At 43.4% G+C, this 19,940-nt stretch overlaps 1 protein-coding gene and 2 pseudogenes across 2 annotated transcripts in view; 2 read left to right on the top strand and 1 right to left on the bottom strand.

Annotated features, from left to right (window-relative positions):
• The window catches only part of SLC7A14 (solute carrier family 7 member 14), a 246,794-nt gene that overhangs the window by 108,915 nt on the left and 117,939 nt on the right, over window positions 1-19,940 (top strand). The gene's annotated exons all lie outside the window — the stretch shown is intronic.
• LOC134912549 (5S ribosomal RNA) lies at window positions 14,818-14,935 on the bottom strand (annotated as a pseudogene).
• On the top strand, window positions 19,153-19,270 carry LOC134912547 (5S ribosomal RNA; annotated as a pseudogene).

Below are 19,940 nucleotides of genomic sequence, written 5' to 3'. Positions count from 1 at the left end.
CCTAATCGTAATTTACTCTTCTTTTTCTTCCCGGTTTTCCTTGAACATATATTCACAGAGTCAGTGGGTAGCACCTATAATATATGCCAACTGGAATATTATTCTCATAAATAGGCAATGTATTCCTCTGTAATTTTAAATATATTGCTGAATCTTGGTGCGGGAACTGAACCATCTATAAAAGGTCACATTGATTATATATCACTGCCTTTAGTGTGACTCCGTTATACGTATATCAATGCCTCCCCCTCCTCACTGATTGTAGCAGGCACTGAGGGGAGGGAGAGGGGGCACTGATATATAATCAATACAGTCACTGATTGAGGTGTGTAATAATGAGTATTGTAAAATGCTTTACAAAATGCGGTCAGGGAGTGAGAGGGGATAATTGGTATTTTCAGTGCTTAAAGTGGTCCTAGAGAGGTGGTGGAACTCACCCCCCTCCCGACGGCGCCCAAGTAATAAATGTAGTGTGCGCGCCTACGGCGCGTGCTGCAAAAAAAGGGTGTGGTCTCCAAAAGAATGGGGCGTTGTCATACAATAGTAATAAGGCCCACAGTAGTAGCACCCCGTAATACACAATGCCCACCACAGTAGCGCTTCTTATACAATGCCCACAGTAGTAGTGCTCATTATGCACTGTCCACTGTACTCATAGTTCCCCTTATATAGACCCCATAGTAGTGGTGCCCATTATGCAATGCCCGCAATAGTAGTGCCCCTTATTACCCCAGGAGTGATGCCCCTTATGAAGTGCCCCCTTTACAATGCCCTCATTAGTATGGTCCCCAGTATTAATGCCCTTATTGGTAATGCCCCTGTGTAGTATTGCCCCCAGTAGTAATGTTGCCTGTAGTAATGCCCCCAGTCGTTTAGCGCCCTAGTAGTTATGCCCCCAGTGGTAATGCCCCTGCAGTTATGACCCCAGTAGTATACCCCCCCCTTTAGTTTAGCCTCCCAGTGGTAATGCCCCCAGTAGTTTGCCTGCTTGTAGTTTAGTCGCCAGTAGTAATGCCCCCCTGTAGTTTGCCCCATTGTAGTTTAGCCCCTGTAGTTATGCCTCCAGTAGTTTAGCCCCTGTAGTTATGCCCCCCTTGTAGTTTAGCCCCCAGTAGTAATGCCCCCAGTAGTTTGGCCCCTGTAGTTATGCCCCCAGTAGTTTAGCCCCCCTGTAGTTTAGCTCCCAAGTAGTAATGCCCCTGTAGTTACACCGCCAGTAGCAATGCCCTCCTGTAGTTTGCCCCCTTATAGCTTGCTCCAAGTAGCTTGCCCCCTTGTAGTTGGCCCCCAGTAATAATGTCCCCCAGTAGTTTGCCCCCAGTAGATGCCCCCCAGTAATAATGTCCCCCAGTAGTTTGCCCCTAGTAGTTATGCCCCCCAGGAGTTTGCCCCCAATAGATGACCCCCCCACCCAGTAGTAATGCCCCCAGTAGATCCCCCCAGTAATAATGCCCCCAGTAGTTTGCCCCCAGTAGTAATGCCCCTTGTTGATGCCCCCCAGTTGTAATGTCCCCCCGTAGTTTGCCCCCAGTAGATGCCCCCGCTGCACTAAGGAAGAAAAAACACACCACACTCACCGAGCCCCGCTCCCGCTTCCAGACCACTGCAGTCCTCTTCTCAGCACTATGAGAGAGAGACATCATGACTGACGTCTCTCCCATAGCGCACGCCGAGCAGTGACAGCGCCAGAAGCCAGAGCTCAGTGCTGAGCTCCTGTATCTGGCTTTCGGTGAGGAGAGACGAGCGCCCGCTGGTAACACAATCTCAGCGGGCGCTCGTCATCTCCCTGTGCGGCGCCGGGGACACCTAGGGTTAGGTGAGCCGGAGGAGGCGGAACTGCGATCCGTCTCCAAATGGAACTGACGGAACGCAGTTCCGCCCCGTTGCGGCTTACTTTAACCCTTGGGTATTTTAGGTGATAGGGCTTGCTACAATCAGTAAGCCTGGATCACTCACATACAATGCAGTCAGTGAGTGAGGTGTAATAATGGTGTATGGGGACCTCTACATTCAGTGGTGGGAGCACTGATCTAAAATGCAGTAACTAAGTGGTGTAATAATGGAAATATGAGGTGATGGGGCATGGTGCAATCCGTGAAGGGGGAAAGTAATACACTGTAATAGAATATAAGGAGGAAAACCAAAAAGAATGTAATGGACATAAATCAGGAATTAAAATATAGGGGGTCATTCCGAGTTGATCGCTCGCTAGCAGTTTTTAGCAGCCGTTCAAACGCATTGTCGACGCCTACTGGGAGTGTATTTTGCTTTGCAGAAGTGTGATCGCTTGTGCAGCAGAGCTCCTGCAAAAACATTTTGTGCAAAATAAGACCAGCCCTGTACTTTTCGTGTGTTGATTCTAACGACGGAGGGACGGATTTTGACGTCACACACCCGCCCAGCGTTCGCCCAACCACGCCTGCGTTTTCCCTGACACGCCTGCATTTTTCTAAGAACTCCCTGAAAACGGTCAGTTGACACCCAGAAACGCCCACTTTATGCCAATCTTCCTGCGTTCGACCGTGCGACTGGAATCTTCATTAGCCTCTGTGCAAACCCACGATGCTCTTTGTACCCGTACGACATGCCTGCGCATTGCGGTGCATAGCCTGATCACTGCGCTGCGAACAACGGCAGCTAGCGATCAACTCAGAATGGTCCCCTTAGTGTTATGGATAATTTGAAGGAGGGGGGCCCTAAAGTGGTATCTTGCTTAGGGCCCCAAGAGTTCTAACTCCACCTCTGCAGTCCATATAATCATTAGTTCAGTTGGACTCACAACAGAGCTGTTAGACAAGACTGCTCATATAGTATTTCCTTCTCCCTTAAGTCCATCTATAAATCACCATCAAGCTCTCTCTTTCCTTGTCTATGCTATCATGGGCAGCATGGATGGCATAGTGGTTAGCTTTACTGACTTCTGAAATCATGAGTTTGCATGGGTTTCCTCCAGGTATTCTGGTTTCCTCCCACACTCATATTGGTAATTCAGTTGGCTTCTGGGAAAACAAATCAACCATAGTGACTTTTAATATATAATTCTTAGGAAGAAGAGTGCATGATTATGATTGGTAGAGGGATTCATTTTTAATATAAAGAACACTCTGCGCCTCATTTACAATTAACGTAAATGTTAAACTGCAAAAACCATGTTTGTTGCACTGGGGGGCAAATGTAAAATGTGCAGGCAAATTCAGAATTATGCTGTTCCTCTGTACACCGTAAGTCAGCCAGCCGGAGAGCCACCGGGTACTGGCCACATCTCTCCATGTGTCCTGCTGCCATCCACCAACCACACAGACACACCACACAGCACAGACAACCAAACAGAGCACATTGGTTTCTCTCCTCTGCTGTCACCATACCTTCCACTGCTGCCGCTGCCTGTGGTACTGTCCAGTGTATGACGTAGAAGGGGATTTAGCAGCAACCCACTGGTTTGCAAGGAATGCTGGCAGGTATGACAACGTAGACCTTACCAGGAGGCAGAGACAACACTGCGGGTGGTGCTGGATGCAGAAAAACACAGGCGGGTGCAGGGCTGCTAGAAGGTGTGAGCAGTCCGTCCCTCCCAGCAGGCAAGATCCAATGAACACCTCTCTGCCGTATGAGATGAGCTCTTGGTGCAAAGGAGTCAGGCCCGGGGGTGCAACTTAGGCAACGATCCCCATAGCTGCAGCATCCCTGCACCTACAGTAGCTACGCCTTTGATCCTAGCTAAACTGTAGTGTGAATAAAAAGCTGCCAAGAATTAATGTGCTACATGCAAAAACAGACTGTATTTTCGGCATGCGGCCAAGATGCCGGCTGTCTTACCTCCATACTTGCCTACTTTTGAAAACTAGAATTATGGATTTTACAGTACAATGTGCCGCGGTGCGTCGCCTTGGTGGCGTGTTGTACTCTGCCCAAAGGGCATGTCTAGCTCCACAAATGGGCGTGTCTATGCTTAAATGTTTATTGTTGTGAGATATTTCTATATAACATTAGTAACAATATATTTTAGGAAGTTTTGCAACTATTGATACTAACATTGCTGTCTGCAATACAAGGTTCATTTTTTGCAACTATTTATTCACTGTGATATTTATTTTCTTCTCACTAAGTACAATATACATGATCAATGTGATGCCTATGCATTAAATGCCAAATGCAATTTGACCTTGTGTGAATTCATCCCTAAACATATAAGTAAATTATGATTTTGGTGTATTATTTTATTGTGGACATTGGACTGTATCTTGTAGGCACTACCTATATTTATTGGATGTTCTGTTTCCCATACCATTACAGCTTTAATCAAATCATTTCAGGTACCAAATACCCTAATTAAACAAATGTGTTTATATAAAGAAAGATTACTAACAACAATTCCTACCCTAACAGCTCACTAACAGCAGCAGCAGCAGCACACTATGGATAAGTGCACACCACAATAGATAAGAAGTATCTGTGTGTGTGATCATGTGCTGCTGTCTCTCCTGTCAGGAATTCCCACAAGGGGGATAATGAGAGTTGTCAGCAGTTACTCCTGAGCAGCTACATCAAATCACTTGCATAGAAACTCTTGCAAAGAAACTATGTAGTGCCACCCCTGGCAGAATCTGAAGAATCCAGGAGATTTGACCTACAAATCAGGGCAGCAGGAGGTTTATGGCTGAAACGGGAGCCTCCCGGAGGATGTGGGAGGTTAGGCAACTATATTTACCTCCCCCGGTTGGGATTTACAGCATCGGGATACCGGCGTCTTTATTCTGACTGCCGGCAACCCGTTATCCGGAATTTCATACTGATTCTGTATTTTCCATGCATGCAAATATTTGCAGTTGAGCCCATTTGGACCACAACATGGTTTGTCCATGTGCAGATTAAATCCCTGTGTGAACAGAGTATGACTGACAGCTCTGACATGAATCTGAGACTATAACTGTTCTATGGAATGTCAGAATGCTAATGAGGTTGCGGACAGGCACAGTCTAAAAGAGGAAACAACCACATATTTCTGACAAGGAATATGCCCCTTGGATAAGCCCTTCTTAATGAAACCTTCTCTCTATGTCAGCCAGGGTCATTTTAAAAGTCAAGATTTTGCCTCAATAAAGATAAAGATTTCCCTTGAAATGTCTCCAGCAGCAGAATGGACGATATAGTGAAAGAAATCGTTCAGTGATGTCACCCCTCCCATTCCTGAGACAGGTGGGGACTCGTGTGTAGTCTCTGTGCTCCCCCAACTCTCTCATGTTAGTGTAGGCACTAAGTAGACATTGGAAATCAATAAGTAGACATTGGCAATGTAGCATACTGTACCGCGCTTGCGCATATCTCTGGTAAAATGGCACGAGCAGTGTTGTGCCAGTGTTGGACCGGGGCATAAAGGGCCTATGCTTAGGGGTGTGATCAGCCTCCAAAGGGGGTGTGGCTAATAAATAGTAAATACTGCTAGTGCATGCATAACATACTTACCTACTCTCCCGGAAAGGCAGAATATTGTGTGGCGCTCCCGGTCATCCACAAAAGAGGATAAGTCTCTCACAACTTGGTGGTACACCCATGCTTACCCACACAGCCGCCTGCACCAGTCTGCACCCACCCACAGCGAGAGGAAAAGTGGGCGGGGCACTGAGGCAATTCACGCCAAATTGAGTCACCATAGCCCCGTTTCCCGTTTTGCAATGCCACTGATGTGGACATTGTATCACAGGGGTCAGAACCTCGATGATTCATTCACGTCTCCTCTCCACCTGACTGCACTCTTTTTCTGAGTCCCGCCTCCTGGTGAGCCGACCTGGCTGTACCCTTCCTGAGGGAGCAGCCAGGTAGTCGGCAAGTATGATGCATAATAATATACTAGATTGATAACAGAAATGCACTGTAGAAAAAAAACACCATACAGTAGTCCTTTGCAGTATAATGTAACATATGTATAATGTATAATTCAAGTGTACAGACTGAGAACTAATCTACAGAAGAGGGTGTGGGCCTCAGGTAGTGGGGCCCAGGAGGTGTACCCCTGTGGGCCAGTCTCACCCTGGTTGGTGCAGACCTAAATATAGTCTATAGGCCGGTGTGCGTCATTCACACTGCACCCACTATAAATAAGCCCCTGTTATCAAGTCCCCTTCTTCTCCTCTGTTATATGAGTGTGAGGGACAACTTACTTTGAGGCTCTTGGAAATGGAGGACAAAGTCCATTCATAAATCACAGTAGAGCTGCACAGAAGCTCTTCCGTAGATCTCTGATGATGATCAATAGCTGATCTGCAATGTACTTATTTTTCTTCCAGTGTCACTTTGTGGTTTTTAAAGTGCGATTACAGGGATTTACCATGCCTTCATACTATATACACAGCGAAGATTAGATTAACAATAATTGGCCTCCGTAAAGCACACTCTGGAATACAATATTGTTTGTAATGATATTAGTTTACCAATGAAGTATTTGTGTTTCTGTTAGCGTTAGGGATGTCATAGGTAATCATTAGTGCAATATGAGGTTTCAGGGTAAACATGACTTAGCGAGCCTGATAATGAGTGCTTACTTTATGTAGTAAGATACTAATGTAGTGTAATAGTAGATTAAAAAAATCTTTCTATAGGTAGTATCATATATCTTGATTTTATATACATAGAAGAGGTAATGTACAAACCAGAAAGGATTTTCAATACATATACACGGGTGTACATAAATATAATTTGTATAGCTGCATTTCAGATCATGTTGTTTGCAATACATTACAGGAGTGCATATCTTTGGAAATGACCTGGGTAGTTTTGGACTGGATCCGGTCTTTAGGTCGACAGTAAGTAGGTCGACAATGTTTAGGTCGACCACTATTGGTCGACAGTAAGTAGGTCGACAGGGTTTCTAGGTCGACAGGGTCTTTAGGTCGACATTTTCTAGGTCGACAGGTCAAAAGTTCGACATGAGTTTTTCACATTTTTATTAATTTTTTGGACTTTTTCATACTTAACGATCCACGTGGACTATGATAGGGAACGGTAACCTTGCCCGAAGCATGGCAAGCCATGCGAAGGGACACGGTGCACTAATTGGGGTTCCAGGTCACTGTACGGAGAAAACAACACCCAAAAAAATCAAAAACTCATGTTGACCTTTTGACCTGTCGACCTAAAGACCCTGTCGACCTACTTACTGTCGACCAATAGTGGTCGAACCAAACATTGTCGACCTACTTACTGTCGACCTTACATACCACACCCGTTTTGGACCACTCCCTTGGCCTGTTAATATTTTTCCTTTACTCTCCTAAAATACTTCATACAAATGCAGTTTTCTAATATAAAAGAGATCAAGATGTTCATCCCATTGAAAGTAGTGGCTAATACCTAATAATGGATTCCTAAGCGAATGTGCAGCAATCAAATTGTTTGGTGTGCCCGGAAAGACTCCGCAGACACCAACTAAACCTAATGCCTCCCCACTCAAATGCAGTATATTGTGCCGCTAACCAAAATCTGTTTGCAGAATCAGTTGCATTACTGGTATGTCCTTACCTCTCCCGTAATGTCTGGGAGACTCCCAAAGTGTGTTGAATTCTCCGCTATCCCTGGGATCCAGTGAAGTAGATGGTCCAGGGGCTTTATGATGTGATTTAAGTGATTTGTGCCAAACTTGTCAATGATCCCTTCAACAGCCACAGCCCAATGACATTGCACAGCTAGGGCAGGACTGCAATAAAGCAAAGATGTTGGGACCCACATATGTTAGGAGGATGTGGTTAAGATAGCTCGATTGTTGGCATGTTCATGTGGATTGGAACATGGCCATGAGGTCATTTATCCTCATTTTTTAATTGGTAGTGTTGGAAGTTTAATTCATTGTACGGTTTATATAGATCTCATTACACATATGATAACCATATGTCTCAAATATAAAAATGGCAAATGTTTACCAAAAACAGCAACCAGTCATTAGCCCTAAAATAATTATGGACTCATAATAATGCACATCGAGCCCTAGTACTAAGCATCATATATAATATTTTGTCATATAATGTTGCTTTTATTCAAACACAAATCTGGGGCCAGATATAATGGTGGACGAGTTTGCCGGAAGTGCGGAATGCCGTCCAAACTTGGATGTTTATTTAAATGGGCCATTAATTACAAGACAAAACCATGCCTTGTAAATGATTGACTCTAAAAAAAGTCAGAATTCGGCCGGCATCCCGTAAATCCGGCTAACTTGGCTGTCGTTACATCTGGCCCCTGATCTCTTCCATGTCACAGATGACAAAGGATGTTGTCTTACATATGAAGGAAGAGAGTGGCACTGTTCCTGGTGGAATCAGGGTCTTTGAATACATAGGTATTAATGAGATACACAAGGAAGCGGTAGCCACAAAATAATAAAGTTTTATTGAGAAAATTATTTAATGTATACTCTTGGGCCTGTTTCACACACGCCGGTTTTGACTGGACGGCAAAAAAGTAAAAAACCCGACAAAAGTTGTCCGTTTTTTTGCCTTTCACACACAACGGCTTTGAGCCGTGTTTAATGCTGTGCGCATGCGCAGCAGCAGCGGCACAAAAACCCGGTGTGTGTGAAAGAGGCAATTCACACACATACTCCACAGCCTTCAGAGACGGCACAGCCACGGCTGGCAGCCATCCTATTCAGTGGATATTTCCAGCTGTGACCGAGCCGTGTCCGTGCAGTGTGAAATGACCCGATAGGCTTATGTATTCATTACAATCCCGTCACGGCAAAAAGCCGTCCAGGAGTTTGCCATGCCGGTGACAGCATAATGTTCAGTTTGGTGTTCCAGGGAGCCCTGCCACTCGTTTCAGTGTGTGGAATAAGGTTGGATTGTGGGAACGCTGTAGACAGGGCTGTTTCTAACCAATTTGGGTCCCAGTGCGGAAACAAAAAAAAATGCCCCCCCCCCTGCCATACAGCTCCGTAAAAAGTGAAGTGGTCTTGATGAAATTGGCGTGGTCTTGCAGGAAAATACTACCCTAACCATATTATGTCCCAAACAGTAATGCCACTAGCACCATATTATGCCCCCCACACGAATGCCCCTTGCACTAAAGTATGCCACGCACAGTAATGCCCCTTGCATCAAAGTATGCCCACACAGTAATACTCCTTGTTATGCTCCACACAGTGATGCCCATTGCACCATGCCCACTTAGTAATATACGCAATGCCCCTTAAAATTGGCACTGTGTTTGGTCCTGCTCGTGGTCAGGGGTTGTTTTATGCTGCTGCTGCTAGCCTGCTCCCTTCGCTGCCACCGCCATATTCCTGGCACTGCTGTGCAATTGCCTGCTTCCTCCCTTTAAATGTCCCTCCCAAAATGGCCACCGCCTACTCTAATATCCATCAAAACTGTTCTCTCTCAGGCGGCCAATTTGGGAGGGACTTTTTCACAGTATTCTATGCGGCCGGCCAGACCGTAAAGAATACCGCACACAGTAGTCGCGGGCCGGCACCCCATTCTATCATTCTATTTCATGGCTGGCCCAGACCTAAAAACGGCACTGGCTGCAGACAAAGATGCTCTCTCAATTTGTAATGAACTATTCTTATATATCCTTATCTAGGTGCATTCCTCTGAACACACTAAATTAAATATTTTCACAGGCAGAGGAAAAGGGTACAAAGCTCAAAATGTAGTATATACGTATAGGGGTGCCAGAACGTGTTGTGCTTGGGGGGGCATAGATAAAAATAAATTTTGCCCCCCCCCCCCCCTACGATTACCCCACCCCCTCCAACCCATGCGGGGAGCACTTACCCACCAGATTGCTGTGGAGAATCGGACTTCAAAACTACAGCACCGCAGCGTGCTGCCCCGTGTCCTGTCCTAGCCGGCTCTCACTGATGCATTATTGGGAGGAGGCGATGCCATGCTGGGCCTGCTGAAACATCCCCGCCTCCTCCCAGTAATGCCTCTGAGTCTGTGAAGAGCCAGCTAGACAGGACACCGGGCAGCACGCTGCGGTGCCGGAGTTTTGAAGTCAGAGTCTCTGCGTGATCTGGGGGTAAGCGCTCCCCCTCCCCACACCTGCGCCTTTGACATGTTTGGGGGGAAAGCATGCTGCCCCCTTGATCCCCCCCCCCCATTCCGACGCCTCTGTATACATATAAGAAATTACAATTTACGTACCTGAATTAGTTGCAAAGTTGAATATATAGAATTATGTAGATATTAAACACTTGTCTGTCTGGTCACCTAACCAGCCAGTGATATTTGTATTTCTTGTAACACTCTTTGGGGTAAATTTACTAAGGTGGGAGTTTTTTTAGAACTGGTGATGCTGCCCATAGCAACCAATCACATTCTATCTATTATCTTCTAGAAGCAACTAGATTAATGTTAAGTAGAATCTTATTGGTTGCTATGAGCATTATCACCAGTTCTAAAAAAAACTCCCACCTTAGTAAATTTACCCCATTGTATCTCTATAACAGGCAGAATGTGTAACATGGTAATGATTAATTATTACTATGCTTGCACATCCTTGCTCCGACATCTCACCCCTGGGAAACCTCTACTGGTGGACGCCCATCACAGTGGAAGAGAAGGAACAAATATGTACGGAAGAGTGGGAATTTGTTACTTGTTCCTCCATATTTACCTTCGAGGGATATTCAATTAGTGCCGTTTTCCGACAGTCGGAAAATCGACACTAATTCGACCGTCTAGTATTCAATAGCAGGTGTTTTTTCGACAGTATTTTGCTCCATTTTCACCATGCCTTTTCGACTTTTTTTTTTTGTCGAATCGGCATGGGTGAAAATGACCGAAAATTCGGCAAAACACGTGGATTGGCGGCGAATTCACGATCCACGTGGTTTTTGCCCAGGTGGATTTTTCGACAAGTTGAAAAACCGGACCAGCCTTTGAATAAGTTGAATGTGAATTCGACCTACAAACAGGAGGAAAGTGACATTTTTCGACTAGTCGAAAAAAGTCACTAATTGAAAACCACCCTTAGGCCCCATATGTTTTGTATGTTTTCTGAATAAAGATAGTCTGGTGAATTTATGCATGCCTTGCCTGACTTAAAAATAATAACAGTGTTTGTAGCTGTATAAATGATGCTGGCAATCTATAAAAGATTGCTATATATGCAGAACAGATAACAAACATATATATATAGCAACCATTGGCGTTTCTATAATGGGTGCAACGTGTGCGTTGCACGTGGGCCCCAGGGTCCAGGGGTGCCCACATTGCACCCATTTTATCACTTATCTTTCCAGAGTCCAGCGTTGGGTGCTGCGAGCGCGGCAGACATCGCCGCCAAAATGGGTAGCCAAATGGTGGGCGCCATGTTTCCGGAGACCTGCGCATGCGCAGTAGACTCCGGCACAATGCCGGAGTCTACAGCGCTGTACAGAGAAGGGGGACTACCCGGAGGTGCACATGGGCCTCCTCCTCTGTTGAAACGCCCCTATAGCAACACTGTTAAATGAGAACAATACATATTAGATTTCTGCTCACATGAATTTTTCATTCAAATGAATACGGGAAAAAAACATGAAATACAGACTCCCCATAGTAACTCCAAACCTACATATTTCATGAAACTGGACACCATAAGGAATGCAAAAATAATTAGGTGACCATAAAGCAGGCCCGGCGACAGGGGGGGAGGGCATATGTACCAGGCCCCAAGGGTCAGGGGGTCCCCAAGAACCGGGGACACAATAAACAGGGCCCTAGCACCTATAGATACGTTTTAATGCACCAATTACCTACAGATCATGCTGTCTCCCGTCGTCCTCCCTGGCTAGGAGAGGACAGAGTTCCCGATTACTCACATGATAATGAGCATGTGACTGCTACCTGGAAGACGGAGGGGAGAGCCCATGCCAGTAATGACCAGTTAAAGCCAGCGCACTGCTGTTGTCCGCGGCAGTACAGAGTGTCTCCAGGCTCCAACAGCAGCTGCGGCAGCGGGGTGGAAGGAAACATCAGGGCCCAGAAAGAGCCAGCCAGACAAAGCATCCAACTATCCCTGTCTCTTCCTGCTGCCACTGCCGACGAGAAGCTCTAAGCCAGCTCAGCAGTGGCTGGGCCTGGCTGTGGTGAAGTCCCTTATCCTGGCACCCTCACCAAACAGTTTAGCTGTGACAGTCTGTTATGAGTTTAGTATTAAATCTAAATAACTTGAACATTGCGGATACATATATGTATATGTATGTGCATGTGTGTATGTATATGTATGTATATAATATGTAAGTATGTGTGTACATGCAGGGGAGAGCTGTTTGGAGGAGGAAGCGAGGGGTGGGGGGTTGAGGGGTGGAATGGGGCTCCAGAGATATCAGTGTACAGGGCCACAAGATTTCTGTTGCTGGCCCTGCCATAAAGTAGCAGAAAGTTTAAAAATAAATAAATAAGCAAACTGTAAACTCAAAGACAGCTAATCTTGTGACTGTGTGCTGTAACACACTGTAAACACAACCAGCACAAAACAAAAATGTGACAACTATGTAAATACCTTGATTGTCTACATTTTTATATGTAGACAAATACTGAGATAAATTACAGTAGCCAAGTGTTACCTTTTCATCCAAAATAACAGGCTTAATAGAAGTGATAGTACACTCGGGAACCATGCATTTGATGAAACTAGTCATGCTATATAAAACCAGAGCCGGCCCTAACCAATATGATGCCCTAGGCAAGATTTTGGCTGGTGCCCCTAGCACCACCGCTGGTTCTGCCTCTGACCTTGCACCTCTTTCCCAGCACCACCACCCCTCATCCATAGCAGTCCTTATTTTGGTGTTTGTACCCCCTATATTTTAAATAGGAACAGTTCGGACATTTGGCGCGCAGCCCAAAAAGGGGTGTGTTTTTGCTGGCAAGGGGCATGGCCACACAATAGTAACCCCAATTCAAATATGCCACACAGTACTGCAACTTTATTCACATTTGATCATGCGATAGTGTCCATAATTCATATTACATCCCACAGTAGTATCACTTTACCTTATAAACGTTACTATTCACAGTAGAGCCCCTTATTCACATTACATAACACTGAATTGCTCCTTATTCACATTATACCACACGCTATTGCTCTTTATTCACATTAGACGACACAGTAGTGCCCTTTCTATACGCAATGCCACATAGTAGAGCACCTTATACACATAATGCCACACAGTAATTCCCCTTACACATAATAGACACATTATTAATGTACTTATAAACATAATGCACCTTACACATTATGACAACCTTTATTAATGCCCTTTTACACATAAAGTCCCTTACACATATGCTGCACATTATTAATGCCCTTATACACATAATGACACACATAGTGCCCCCTACACATTTGCTGCACATTATTAGTGCCCCTATACACATAATGACATACATACAGTAGTACCCTGTTACACATATGCCGCACGTTATTAATGCCCTTATACACATAATGGCACACATAGTGCCCCTTACACATATGTTGCACATTATTAATGCATTTTTACATGACACACATAATGCTCCTTAAACATATTCTGATCACTACTGCACAACCAACCCACTCACATGCACACAGCACTCACACTGCCACTAACACTGTGACCTCTGCCTCTGCTTGGATACAGATGTGTCCTCATAAATCTTGCCTCAATGCTAACGTTGAGCACATTTTTTTAAATGAAAATGCATCTTATGTGCATTGCTATGTGGCTAGCATGCACAAGCAGCTTCTGCTGATTAAAATTATATGCAGCATGCCTATATGAGTGAAACTGTGGCTGTATCTGCATATGAAATGCTACACACAGAATATAGGCATGCCGCATATCATTTTAATCAGCAGAAGCTGCTGATGCCCCTAGGCATATCAAATGCCCTAGGCAATTGCCTAGTTTGCCTATGCCTATGGCCGGCTCTGTATAAAACAGTAGTATCTTGGTCACTAGAACCCCAGCCAGGGTTCCTGCCGAGCACAGTTATGTGGGAGCTTTCTAGTAGGGATTCCTGGGTGCACCCCATCAAAAGACAGCAAGCTATATTTTCATCAATGCATATTTCTACTAATATTTGTACTTCAGGGAGGGGGTGTACGTGGTCATGTTATTTGCAAGTTCACTGGCAGACATTAAAGTAGTCTAGAAAAGGGTTGGTGGAGTCTGCACAGGATCTCTCAGTATGAATGCTTGGTGCTATATATAATGTAAGTTAAAGCTATAGCTCTAAATACCAACATATGGCCATAATGCAAAACAAATAATTAGTATTTGGCGCTAGGTTGGCGGTGCTCCCAGAGATAGTTCAGTAAACTGGTCTGGGGAAAATATATGGTTCTTGTGAAGTACAAGAGCCAAAAGAAAAAGAAAGACTATATGTCTTTTCTGGGGCACACTTTTATTGTAAATTCGGTAGTCTTATAATGTTTAAAATGTAACTTTTATTATTGATCCTCTAAAAAAATGGCTATAAGGCAAAGGGCAAAGTAACAGTAATAATTAGCTGGCAATTATCATGGGATTAAGTCTACCCAAATTGTGAATTCATTAATTAGAGTTTAGGTGATATAAATCAAACTGAATAGCTCCTTTGGGCGAAATTATATATGTGTCTCTAATGTTGGAACGGATAAATACTATAGGGCATGTAGATTACCTTCTTCCGAAAAAATATATTATTAGCATACAATTTACTGGTATTGAGAATCCCAATGTAACGGAAGGAAGGGATATTATTGAGTCTGATAAAACGGGCTCCACACTGATAATGGGTAAATGATGATTATCACAAACTGAAATAGAGAATGATACTTTGGCTCCAGGTCCCGTGTCCTGAATTTGGATATAAATACCTGCAGTACCAAGTATTCCCTGGTGGTCTCCCAACCAGGTACTGACCTGGCCCACAGTGCTTGGCTTCCAAGATCAGACGAGGTTAGGCATACTCAGTGTGGTTTGACCGCAGGTGGGTATATCCTGCTTGGATGGTACTTGGAACCGAGTATCGCACTCTGAGAGATCCCCAAGTGCTGTATTGAAATAACTGGATGCTCTTAAATCCAGACACTGGCGGCCTCTGATATTCCCTGATGGTTTCCAAATCCAGAGGCTTCAACGGCCCCCTGGACAACTTCAAAAAGTTAGAGTAGTCCACATGTGCAAGTTCTTCTTCAATATTATTGACCTTGAATAAACAATTAGGTAGGTAGCACTGGTGGCTAATAGAGAACAATGGTAAAACCAAAGAAAGTCCAAAAAAAAAGAGACCCGCTGAGGGCTGGTTGAATTGGTCTGAGGTGTGTATATATAGCCTCTCTAGGTTTGACCAGGGGTACTGAGTAGATAATTTTATAATTCTGGTGTACAGGAATTATTGGTGCTCTAAACATAGGTATAGACAAAAGGGACTCAGGTCTATGTTAAACACCACTTCTGCTTTTTTATCATCTGTATACCCATCGAATGACAAAATGAGAGGGTGGTGAGAAACGACATTGAGACCGAAGGAAGGTAGTGGAACTCTTCTACTGTCCTGTCTTATAACAAAGTGGTGCCCTGTTTACATTTTGCATTGCAGAGCCACTCAGATTGTTTAGACAGGATGAGAGGGAGTACCGAAAAATAAATATAACTGGGAATGTCAAATAAATATAGCTATGTGAATGAAAAATGCCTATACTGGTGACTAGTCATGCGTTTGATCCACCATTATGAGCAAAACAAATGTATGTGGTTAGTCGGATACTAAATTACCGGCTACACATTATGGTTACCAAAAAGAGAGGATAACAAACTAAATATGGGGGGGGGGAAAGAAAAAATGTTTTTCTTTTTGTAAATTCAATTATTTTGAAATATATCAAAAAGATGTAAGTATTCCTTTAAAAATTAATAACCACCTGTTCAAAAGAGCAGGACTGAACCTTTTTGAGGAACCATGAATTGTTAGTAACAGAATGTGAAAAAAAGTGGTACATGGACAATAAGTCCCAGACCTTAGTGCGGCTTCTTATTCTGCCAAGTGTGTGCCTGTTGTGGCCAAATAGGCCCGGGATATTGCGTCCGATGGCCTCAGAGAAAAAGTGTCCTGTGACCTACTGTTAGGTGGAGGGGTATGATACCCCCCTTGTTTCTGGGAAGCCGCCGCTGAAGGTCCGTGGTGGAGGGTGAGCCCGGCCGCGAGACGCCGGCGTCCGCGGTCCGTCGACCGGAAGTTCGGAGCGCCGGAACCGGAAGTGGACGTACGTTTCGCTCAGGAGAGCTTGATCACCTGTTGCCTGCTCCCTGTCTCTCTTGCAATGGTTTATAAGGACATGGGAAGTCCTATTGATTGGATAATTGATGACTATATTGGTTGATTAAATACTGAGTATTGAATTGGGAGGAAAAACAGTAGTATGTAGTAATAAAATACTATCCAATTGTTTGTAAAATCGAGTAAAGTTAAATAAAGGTACACTATATATGAGGAAAAACGTGAGGACTGAATTCAGATAAAAAATTGGACTTAATAAGGCTTGTTAGAGCCATAAGTACATCCTTAGGCTGAATCATAAAGGCTGTTTGAAAGCCGTTAGAGGCTGATAGTGGTTCTATATTGATTAAAACAGTGTAACTATTATGGAGAGTATTGGGTTTTATTGTTACATATCCTGGGGCAGGGAAATATTCTTGAAGGGGGTTGGGAAACTTGAAAGATAATGGCCCAAAATGGGAAAAAAATAATGCAATGTAAATCAGGGTGAGTAAAATTGGAAATGGTAAAAATGAAATTGATACCTATGAAAATTCTAATGAAATGAAAAATAATAAAAAATTAATTAATTAATAATGATGTAAAAATTAGAAAGAAAGAATTTTTTATTTTTTATTTTGGATTGAAATGGAGGTTGAATATGGGTAATTAAGACTGAGGAAAAGAGGTTTATTAGTAAATTAAGCTAAATAAATATATCATATATGAGATAGATATAATCAGAATCACCGAACATAAGATGGGACGTGGGGGGAAGGGGGGGATAGGAGAAATTGGTGTGACTGGAAGGTGAATGGATGCATGGCTACTGGGAGAGAAAGATGTGGTAAGTGCTGTGAGCAGGGTCAGCGGGACTTAGACTGTCCCATGGGCAGAAAGTGTGAACGGAGATGGCAGGGATAGGTGAGGGTGGGGGAGTGAAAATGAGCGTGACATAGGGAAGGACAGCAAGCAGTTGAAGTGAGTGAGGGAACAATGGGGGGAAAATTAATTACCCATATTCAACCTCCATTTCAATCCAAAATTAAAAATAAAAAATTCTTTCTTTCTAATTTTTACATCATTATTAATTAATTAATTTTTTATTATTTTTCATTTCATTAGAATTTTCATAGGTATCAATTTCATTTTTACCATTTCCAATTTTACTCACCCTGATTTACATTGCATTATTTTTTTCCCATTTTGGGCCATTATCTTTCAAGTTTCCCAACCCCCTTCAAGAATATTTCCCTGCCCCAGGATATGTAACAATAAAACCCAATACTCTCCATAATAGTTACACTGTTTTAATCAATATAGAACCACTATCAGCCTCTAACGGCTTTCAAACAGCCTTTATGATTCAGCCTAAGGATGTACTTATGGCTCTAACAAGCCTTATTAAGTCCGATTTTTTATCTGAATTCAGTCCTCACGTTTTTCCTCATATATAGTGTACCTTTATTTAACTTTACTCGATTTTACAAACAATTGGATAGTATTTTATTACTACATACTACTGTTTTTCCTCCCAATTCAATACTCAGTATTTAATCAACCAATATAGTCATCAATTATCCAATCAATAGGACTTCCCATGTCCTTATAAACCATTGCAAGAGAGACAGGGAGCAGGCAACAGGTGATCAAGCTCTCCTGAGCGAAACGTACGTCCACTTCCGGTTCCGGCGCTCCGAACTTCCGGTCAACGGACCGCGGACGCCGGCGTCTCGCGGCCGGGCTCACCCTCCACCACGGACCTTCAGCGGCGGCTTCCCAGAAACAAGGGGGGTATCATACCCCTCCACCTAACAGTAGGTCACAGGACACTTTTTCTCTGAGGCCATCGGACGCAATATCCCGGGCCTATTTGGCCACAACAGGCACACACTTGGCAGAATAAGAAGCCGCACTAAGGTCTGGGACTTATTGTCCATGTACCACTTTTTTTCACATTCTGTTACTAACAATTCATGGTTCCTCAAAAAGGTTCAGTCCTGCTCTTTTGAACAGGTGGTTATTAATTCTTAAAGGAATACTTACATCTTTTTGATATATTTCAAAATAATTGAATTTACAAAAAGAAAAACATTTTTTTCTCCCCCCCCCCCCCATATTTAGTTTGTTATCCTCTCTTTTTGGTAACCATAATGTGTAGCCGGTAATTTAGTATCCGACTAACCACATACATTTGTTTTGCTCATAATGGTGGATCAAACGCATGACTAGTCACCAGTATAGGCATTTTTCATTCACATAGCTATATTTATTTGACATTCCCAGTTATATTTATTTTTCGGTACTCCCTCTCATCCTGTCTAAACAATCTGAGTGGCTCTGCAATGCAAAATGTAAACAGGGCACCACTTTGTTATAAGACAGGACAGTAGAAGAGTTCCACTACCTTCCTTCGGTCTCAATGTCGTTTCTCACCACCCTCTCATTTTGTCATTCGATGGGTATACAGATGATAAAAAAGCAGAAGTGGTGTTTAACATAGACCTGAGTCCCTATTGTCTATACCTATGTTTAGAGCACCAATAATTCCTGTACACCAGAATTATAAAATTATCTACTCAGTACCCCTGGTCAAACCTAGAGAGGCTATATATACACACCTCAGACCAATTCAACCAGCCCTCAGCGGGTCTCTTTTTTTTTGGACTTTCTTTGGTTTTACCATTGTTCTCTATTAGCCACCAGTGCTACCTACCTAATTGTTTATTCAAGGTCAATAATATTGAAGAAGAACTTGCACATGTGGACTACTCTAACTTTTTGAAGTTGTCCAGGGGGCCGTTGAAGCCTCTGGATTTGGAAACCATCAGGGAATATCAGAGGCCGCCAGTGTCTGGATTTAAGAGCATCCAGTTATTTCAATACAGCACTTGGGGATCTCTCAGAGTGCGATACTCGGTTCCAAGTACCATCCAAGCAGGATATACCCACCTGCGGTCAAACCACACTGAGTATGCCTAACCTCGTCTGATCTTGGAAGCCAAGCACTGTGGGCCAGGTCAGTACCTGGTTGGGAGACCACCAGGGAATACTTGGTACTGCAGGTATTTATATCCAAATTCAGGACACGGGACCTGGAGCCAAAGTATCATTCTCTATTTCAGTTTGTGATAATCATCATTTACCCATTATCAGTGTGGAGCCCGTTTTATCAGACTCAATAATATCCCTTCCTTCCGTTACATTGGGATTCTCAATACCAGTAAATTGTATGCTAATAATATATTTTTTCGGAAGAAGGTAATCTACATGCCCTATAGTATTTATCCGTTCCAACATTAGAGACACATATATAATTTCGCCCAAAGGAGCTATTCAGTTTGATTTATATCACCTAAACTCTAATTAATGAATTCACAATTTGGGTAGACTTAATCCCATGATAATTGCCAGCTAATTATTACTGTTATTTTGCCCTTTGCCTTATAGCCATTTTTTTAGAGGATCAATAATAAAAGTTACATTTTAAACATTATAAGACTACCGAATTTACAATAAAAGTGTGCCCCAGAAAAGACATATAGTCTTTATTTTTCTTTTGGCTTTTGTACTTCACAAGAACCATATATTTTCCCCAGACCAGTTTACTGAACTATCTCTGGGAGCACCGCCAACCTAGCGCCAAATACTAATTATTTGTTTTGCATTATGGCCATATGTTGGTATTTAGAGCTATAGCTTTAACTTACATTATATATAGCACCAAGCATTCATACT

This window comes from Pseudophryne corroboree, chromosome 4 (assembly GCF_028390025.1).
Source record: "Pseudophryne corroboree isolate aPseCor3 chromosome 4, aPseCor3.hap2, whole genome shotgun sequence".
Classification (NCBI taxonomy): domain Eukaryota; kingdom Metazoa; phylum Chordata; class Amphibia; order Anura; family Myobatrachidae; genus Pseudophryne; species Pseudophryne corroboree.
This window is presented reverse-complemented; position numbering and strand designations above follow the sequence as displayed.